The following is an 8,368-nucleotide window of genomic DNA, read 5'->3' on the forward strand; positions in this document are numbered from 1 at the left end:
ATAAAATTGGAACAAAGATGAATAAAGAAGCAACCACGGAGCGCTCATCTCTTACTTAACAGTGCCTGGAGAGTGCAGGGCAGTGTCTTTATTATTAGGAGAATATCTCAGCCAGCCAGTGTCCTTGGGGGGAGGAGAGCCGTCGGGTGTTTGAGCTACGGGGGGTACAGGGAGGAGTACAAGGAGGGGTATGAGGGGTACGGGGGGTACAGAGGAAAAGGAGATTAGTCACAGTAGGGGTTCTGGCAGGGGGTTTAAGGGAAGGGGAGCACAGTGGGGGGTAAAGAGATTTCATGGAATTATGAGACATTATAAGAACAAGAGCTTTTTGATTCCTCCCCCCTCCCATTCTCCCATCTTCCCTTCTTACAAGTGGGACTTGAACCACTACGGGAGGCTGGCTCACCATAAAAGAGAACATTAAATGGCTTGATTCCCTGCCGAACAAGAAACGCCTGTCCCCGTTCTTGTAGCACTGTATGTAGGTGAGCCTGTTGTTCGCCCACGCAACATGAGATGGGAGGAGAGGGAGAGAGAGAGAGTAGGGAGAAGAAAGGGGTAAGAGGAAAATAAGGAGAAGTTTGAACCAGGGGATGACTCATAGATTTTCTTTTAAATACCAAAGCTTGTTTAATAACACAATAGTCCTCCCTCTGGTCCATATGGCCTAACATACTTATTTGCACATCTCTATGACTATGGTTGTGTCCCAAAGGGCATCCCATTCCCTTTATAGTGCACTACTTTTGACCAGGGTCCATAAAAGAACAGGTCAAAAGTAGTGCACTATAGCAAGAATAGGGTGCTATTGGGAACACAGGCCTAGTGTCTGTTGTCTGTTGTTCCCTGCTGTTCTCTTAGCTCCTGCAGACATACAGATCCAGGCAGGCAGGCAGACCCAGGCAGTGAGGCAGGCAACAGCACTGGCAGGAAGAGAAGGGAAGTGTATGCAGCTGGAGTCAGCCTATGGAGGTGTCTGGGGGTGTTGCCCAAGGGAGGCCCAGGGATAATTACAGACCATTCAGCAAACACAGTCAGTCAGCAAACACAACACTGGGAGACACCGCCAGAACCAGCCAGTCAGCACAAAGATGCACAGCCAATAGGCAAACAGACTCAGGAAGAAGGGGCCAATACGAAAACAGAATAGCTGAGTAACAGAACAACACCCACTCAAAAAGAGAGAGCAGTGTGCCTGAGTTTCAGAGAGTGTGAGCAAATCAGCGAACAGTAAGGCTGAATCATAAAGCAGAAAATGTAAATGAGTGTCACGTCCTGAACATAGAAAGCCTTTCTTTTCTATGGTAGAGTAGGTCAGGGCGTGACTAGAGGTTAGTCTAGTTTATTATTTCTATGTGGGGTTCTAGGTATGATTCCCAATTAGAGGCAGCTGGTAATTGTTGTCTCTAAATGAGGATCATATTTAAGAAGCTGTTTTTCTCTCCTGTGTTCATGGGATATTGTTTTGAGTTAGTGCACGTAGCATTCTTTGTAGTCATGGTTCGGTATTAGTTTATTGTTTATTTGTTTTAGTCTTTGCTAAGTTTCACTTTATTTATTACAGTGGACACAACTGGAGTCACATGTGCAAAACTCTAACTACAGTCTGCACAGCAGCAGTTCATGTGGACCAATAGTTCGTTTTTTCATTGCTTGAACACAGTTTTCAAAACTCTACACACTTATCCCATGACTTTAACCACAACCTGCACAACACTGTGGATTTAAAGCACTTTGTTCAAATGCAAACACACTGCTGTCAAAACTGTGAACCACACATTCAAAACGGAATAGATTTCAGCGTTGTGCCTTTCAAACACTGCTGATTGCAATTTCAGCTGAAAGGCTAAGCAGGTGTCTTGTTTTAGACTTGTTAGTGAACACACACACATATTACAGTATATATAGGTAGAGCTCAGAAAGACTCATTTTGGAAATGTAACAAGGAAGATGGGTTCGTGGAGGGAGAAGGGTGGCAGGGAGAGGGCGAATGCGTGGAGGAAGACAAAGAAGACAAAGAGCTGTTGTTTCAGATGAAATAAGGGCTACACTTATAGACCATGTCGTGAACCATGGTCTCTCATTGAGAGAGGCAGGGTTGAGGGTGCAACCCAATCTGCAAAGATCCACAGTGGCATCTGTAATGCGAATTTTCCATCATGCAAACAGGTGAGAGTTACATCCTTACAGTAAATGAAAACATTACAGGAATCTATTTTGTATTGCAATTATAGAATATTTACACAGAAATATATTACAGTAAGTTTGACTGTAAAATATATTTTTACAACAGGACCCAAAGGCTGCCCCCAACAGGGGGAAGAGGAAAAATATTTTCAGATGCGCAGGAAAATGCTATTGTTGACATGGTTGTTGTCAACAATGCAATAAAACTGCGGGAGATTCAAGATAGAGTGCTGGCTGATAATGATATATTTGAAAATGTTAATTATGTCAGCACAACAACTATTGCTCTACAATGAAACAGTTATACACTGTACCGTTCGAGAGAAACAGTGAACGGGTAAAAGAGCAAAGATACCAATATGTCCAGGTAAGACGTCTGAGGTTACGTACACAGCTATACAAAATATTTACAGTACATTTCAGAGAGTAATGGAGGTGGAAGCACTGGAAAGACCACATTCATTTGTATTTATCGATGAATCTGGATTTAACCTTGCCAAAACACGGCGCAGAGGAAGGAATGTTATAGGTCAAAGGGCCACTGTGGAGGTTCCAGGCCAAAGGGGGGGAAATATCACCATGTGTGCTGCAATGGCCAATGATGGTTTGCTTCTCAACACACCACTCATTGGCCCATACAACACAGAAAGGCTTATAGCTTTCATAGAACAGCTCTATGCTCAGCTAGTGCCAGCAGAACAGGGAGAGCCAGTAAGAAACCCCCAAGTTTTTGTCATAGTTTGCGATAACGTTGCTTTTCACCACTCTGCAGCTGTCACAGATTGGTTTGCAGCACATCACAGATTTATGGTTTTGTACCTGCCTGCATATTCACCCTTCCTCAACCCAATAGAGGAGTTTTTCTCTGCCTGGAGGTGGAAAGTGTTTGGTCACCACCCACATGACCAAATGTCTCTTTTGGAAGCCATGCGTGCCGGATGTGAGGACACGAGTCCAGAGGACTGCCAGGGATGGATAAGGCACTCCAGAAGGTTCTTCCCGAGGTGCATGGCATGAGAAAACATTAGATGTGATGTTGAAGAAAACCTGTGGCCTGATGCTAGAGAGAGGCAGGATTAGCCCCTCAATTATTTGTTCGAATTACAGTATGTACTTTTAGTTTCTACCTTTTTTTTCTCATTACTGTAATTCCGTAAATTACTACAGACTATTGAAGCAAACTGCTCATTTTCATTTACCTTAAAGAATTGTTATGTTCTAAAAATTTTAATAAATCATGTGAAAGAATGTCACTCTTTTCTTTGAATAAAATATTACTTTGTATGAAGTCACTGAAATTGTTCAAACTGTAAAGATGAAAAGTTTGTATTTCCTGTATTGGTGTTTGATGCTAGTGTTTTTACTCTCAGTGTGTTCTGAGTGACAGTGTGTGTTATCTCAGTGAGGGTTGTGCATAGTGTTTGGCTGCACTGAGCATGTTTTGAGCCATGTGTTAAGAGTTGTGTTGCTTGGAATGAGTTTTGCAGGTGATGTGAACTGTTTAGCTCAGGTGACTGTTGGTAGTGCAGACTATAGTTAGAGTTTTGCACATGTGACTCCAGTTGTGCCCACTGTCGTTTAGCAATCGAAAAAAACTGTAAATTATGTGGAACTCAACATACGCTGCACCTTGGTCCGACATTCATTATAACAATCGTGACAATGAGGAGCTACTAATCGAATAGACTGGGAAGCTAGCCTATGAAACAGTATACAATCCCACAGGTGTTAATAAGGTTTATAAATAGGCCAGGGCTGCGGATCTGTAGGTAACAGCCCCATTCAGACCACGTCCCAGCCCCCTGGATCCCCTGGATCGATCCGTATCATGTTTTATGGACACATTTTTGTGGTCACCCTCCCTTCACATTTCTCACTGTCATTCTCAAATGATATTTCTTCATCTTCTTTTACCAGTGAAACATCCATGCAGCATTTGCATGCCAACCATTTGATCTCAATCAGTTTCATGGTAATATGCATTTAGATCATCATATGTATGTACCATGTGCCAGTATAGCCTGTTCTCTACGAGTAGAGCAGAGACTGTGCGGAAGTAGAGAATCCAGCAGATGTGCAGAAGCTTTGGGACTTTTAGCCCTTCTCCGCAGCCACTCCATTGTAAATAAGAGGGAAAATTACGCCTAATAGCTTAACAATGATGACAATAAAAAAGGAAATAAAGATGGCGTAAAATTGGTGTCTTCCTCCACTCCTCTCTCTTTAACTCACTATCGACCTCGTCCTCACACTCATCATCATCAACCATCATCATCACAGTTAATGTGATTCCATTTTCTAGTCAGGCTTAGTCCTAATTACCACCATTAGTGAATGTCACCCCTATCTGTGGCTTAATACAGCATGTTCCCTGCAGTGAAAAGAGGTTGAGGTTTGTGTGTGTGTGTGTGTGTGTGTGTGTGTGTGTGTGTGTGTGTGTGTGTGTGTGTGTGTGTGTGTGTGTGTGTGTGTGTGTGTGTGCGTGTGCGTGTGTGCGTGTATGTGTTGTGTGGCTGTGTGTGTGTGTGTGCTGCCTGTGTTTATACGCAACATAATGATAAAATGCCCTTCCCAGCAGCATTTGTTGAGTCTCCTGTAAAGAAGAGAGAATATAAAACAGAAGCCTGGGAAGAAATCCATGTTGCTCGAACCTTAATCAAGTCCTCTACACCTGGAGCTATATCAAACCTACAGCAAGGAAGGAATATACAGAACAGACACAGAGGGAGAGAGAGAGGGGAGGGGAGGGGAGGGGAGGGGAGAGGCAGAGAGAGGGAGAGAGACAAAGAGAGCGAGAGAGACACAGAGAGAGGGATAGAGAGAGACTCAATTGTAGGCTTCGATGGGACTCTTACGGTAGGTACACCTACAGCTCATCCCTTGGAAGTAGTACTGTAGATTACTTTATCACTGACCTCAACACAGAGTCTCTCAGAGTTAACACAGTCAGCTCACTGACACCCCTATCAGATCACAACAAAATACCAGTCATAACACTCAATTAAAGCCAAAGGAATTGCATAATATTAAGAAATGCTGTAGATGGAAGGAAGGTAGTGTAGAAACCTACCAAAAAACAATTAGACAACAACAAATACGATCCCTTTTAGACACATTCCTGGACAGAAAACATAAACAGTAAAACATTAGACCTCTAAGCGTCCATATCAAATCTACAAATTTCAAGCAGACAACCTAAGAAAATTAACAACAATGACAAATGATTTGATGATGAATGCAAAAACCTAAGAAAGAAATTGAGAAACCTGTCCAACCAAAAACAGAGACCCAGAAAACCTGAGCCTACGCCTTCACTATGGTTAATCACTAAAACAATATGTTAAAGATTTTTTTTAAATCTAAAATAATTATAATACTTTTGATTGATTGACTATGACTTTTCAAATCACCCAGTATTGCTATCTGCAGCGTTAGTTCTAGGTAAATGTTACAATTCTTCAGCCATTCCTGGACCTGTGACCAGAAACGAGCTACATATGGACAATACCAAAAGAAATGATCCAATGACTCTGCCTCCTCGCAGCAAAATCTGCAGAGCTGGGAAGATTGTATCCCTCATATATATAACATTCTATTGGTTGCAAGAATTTTGGATAATAATTTAAATTGAAAAGTTTTGAATCCGGCGTTGTTTTGTGAATCAATTTATAAACCATGTGCCTTGGAATTGGTACATCGAAAATCTCTTCCCAACTATTTTGCAATTTATATGGCACAGCTGTCAATTTGTTGTTTCTTAAATAAAATTGTTTTTATTTAGCACAATTTCTTTAACCATTTATGGTCTTTAATGCAGGGCCGAAATGACAAGTTCCTTACTTTTTACCCCTTCTGCTTGCCCCTTCCATTTTTGTGGTAATGCTGCAATTAGTTGATTGTAATTTTGGTTATAGCAGACATTTCCATATGTCTGTGTTAGCTGCATGTGTGACATACCTCCACCAGTCCTATTTATGATCTAATTTACAAAAATTATACCTTTTTTTTTCAATTATCGAAAAAAAAAAAAAAAAATTATCAATTAGCATATTTGACTGTCACGCCCTGACCATAGAGAGCTGTTTATTCTCTATGTTGGTTGGGTCAGGGTGTGATTTAGGGTTGGTTATCTAGGGGAATTGTATTTCTATGGTGGCCTGCTATGGTTCCCAATCAGAGGCAGCTGTTTATCATTGTCTCTGATTGGGGATCATGTTTAGGTAGCCATTTTCCCATTGTGCTTTGTGGGATCTTGTCTAGATATAGTTGCCAGTGAGCATTATTATTAGCTTCACGTTTCATTTTGTTCATTTTGTTGTTTTGTTCTTTGAAGTTTTCATTTCCAAAATAAAGGATGGAAACATACCACGCTGCATCTTTGTCTACTCCTTATGATGAATGTGACATTGACTTTAACCATAATGTTATATTATTTGTTCTGTCTTTTCAGGTGGATAAAACTGAAATTGCAACCAACTTTCTGAGGCTTGTTTAAACAATATTTTGGAGATCATTTCATTTTCAAGAGCAGTTGAAATCTTAATAAAGGAAAAAAACATTCTTGAACATGGGGTGAGGCATTCTACTAATTTACTAGTGAACCATTTCAGATTTAAGTATAACCTTTATATGACTGATGCCTTTAGTGAGAGGTCTAATGCTTTATTTTTTAAATAATTTCTGCCCTCGAGTTCATATTCGTTATATAAAAACGCCCTTTTAATTTTGTCCGGCTTGCCATTCCAAATAAAATGGAATATATATTTTTCATATAATTTAAAAAGCAGGTCACTACTGTAGGTGTAGGCAAAACCATAAGCAAATTGTGATATGAAAAAAGAGTTAACAGGGTGATTTTTCCACAAATAGACAGTAGTATTTTCCTTTCCTTGGTAGCAAGATCTTATCTATTTTTGCTAACTTTCTATAAAAATGTACTGGAGTGAGATCATATTTTTCTTTCAAGATTTGTATACCGAGTATGTCCACACCCCCGTCAGACCATTTTATTGGTAAACTACACAGTAATGTAAAAGTTTAAAACATTTGTGATCCAATACGTAATATACTTATCATAATTTGGTTTTAATTCAGAGAGGTTAGTAAAAGTATCTAGATCCTCTATGAGGCTGTGGAGGGATTCTAATTGTGGTTTTAAAGGAAAACATTAATCATCAGCTTACAATGACACCTTTGTTTTTTGTTTCTAATCTCTTAATATTATTGTTGGATCTAATTTTAACAGCTAACATTTCGATGGCAATAATAAATAGATATGTCGATAGTGGACAACCTTGTTTTACTCCTCTTGACAGTTTAAATCTTTCTGAGATGTAGCCATTATTTACTATTTTACACCTAGGTTTACTATACATAACTTTAACCCATTTAATAAGAGATTCTCCAAAATGTAAATATTCTATGCATTTATATATAAACTCTCAAACTTTATCGAAAGCCTTTTCAACATCAGCTATGAAAACCAGGCCTGGTGTTCCCGATATGTCAAAGTATTTCATTGTTTCCAGAACTTGTCTTACATTATCTCCAATGTATCGTCCATGTAAAAACCTGTCTGATTAGGATTCATAATATCTGACAATACCTTTTTAACTTTTGCATCACAACACTGAAGGGTAAGAGGCCTCCAATTTTTTAAATGGACTGGATCTTTATATATACCACTCGGATGCTGTTTCAGTAATAATGAAATCAGACCTTGTTGCGTGTCCGATAATCTACTGTTTATATAGGAGTGGTTAAAACATGCTAATAATGGTCCTCTGAGTATATCAAAAACGTTTGGTATACTTCCACTGGTACGACATCCAGCTGAGCAGTTGCCATACCAGGCAGTGATGTAACCAGTAAGGATGCTATTGATGGTGCAGCTGTAGAACCTTTTGAGAATCTGAGGACCCATGCCAAATATTTTCAGTCTCCTGAGGGGGAATAGGTTTTGTCATGCCCACTTCACAACTGTCTTCGTGTGCTTGGACCATGTTTGTTTGTTGGTGATGTGGACAGCAAGGAACTTGAAGCTCTCAACCTGCTCCACTGCTGCCCCATCGATGAGAATGGGGGCGTGCTCAGTCCTCTTTTCCTGTAGTCCACAATCATCTCCTTTGTCTTGGTCACGTTGAGGGAGAGGTTGTTGTCCTGGCACCACACTGCCAGGTCT

The sequence above is a fragment of the Oncorhynchus mykiss genome, chromosome 5, assembly GCF_013265735.2.
Source record: "Oncorhynchus mykiss isolate Arlee chromosome 5, USDA_OmykA_1.1, whole genome shotgun sequence".
NCBI classification, from domain to species: Eukaryota; Metazoa; Chordata; class Actinopteri; order Salmoniformes; family Salmonidae; genus Oncorhynchus; species Oncorhynchus mykiss.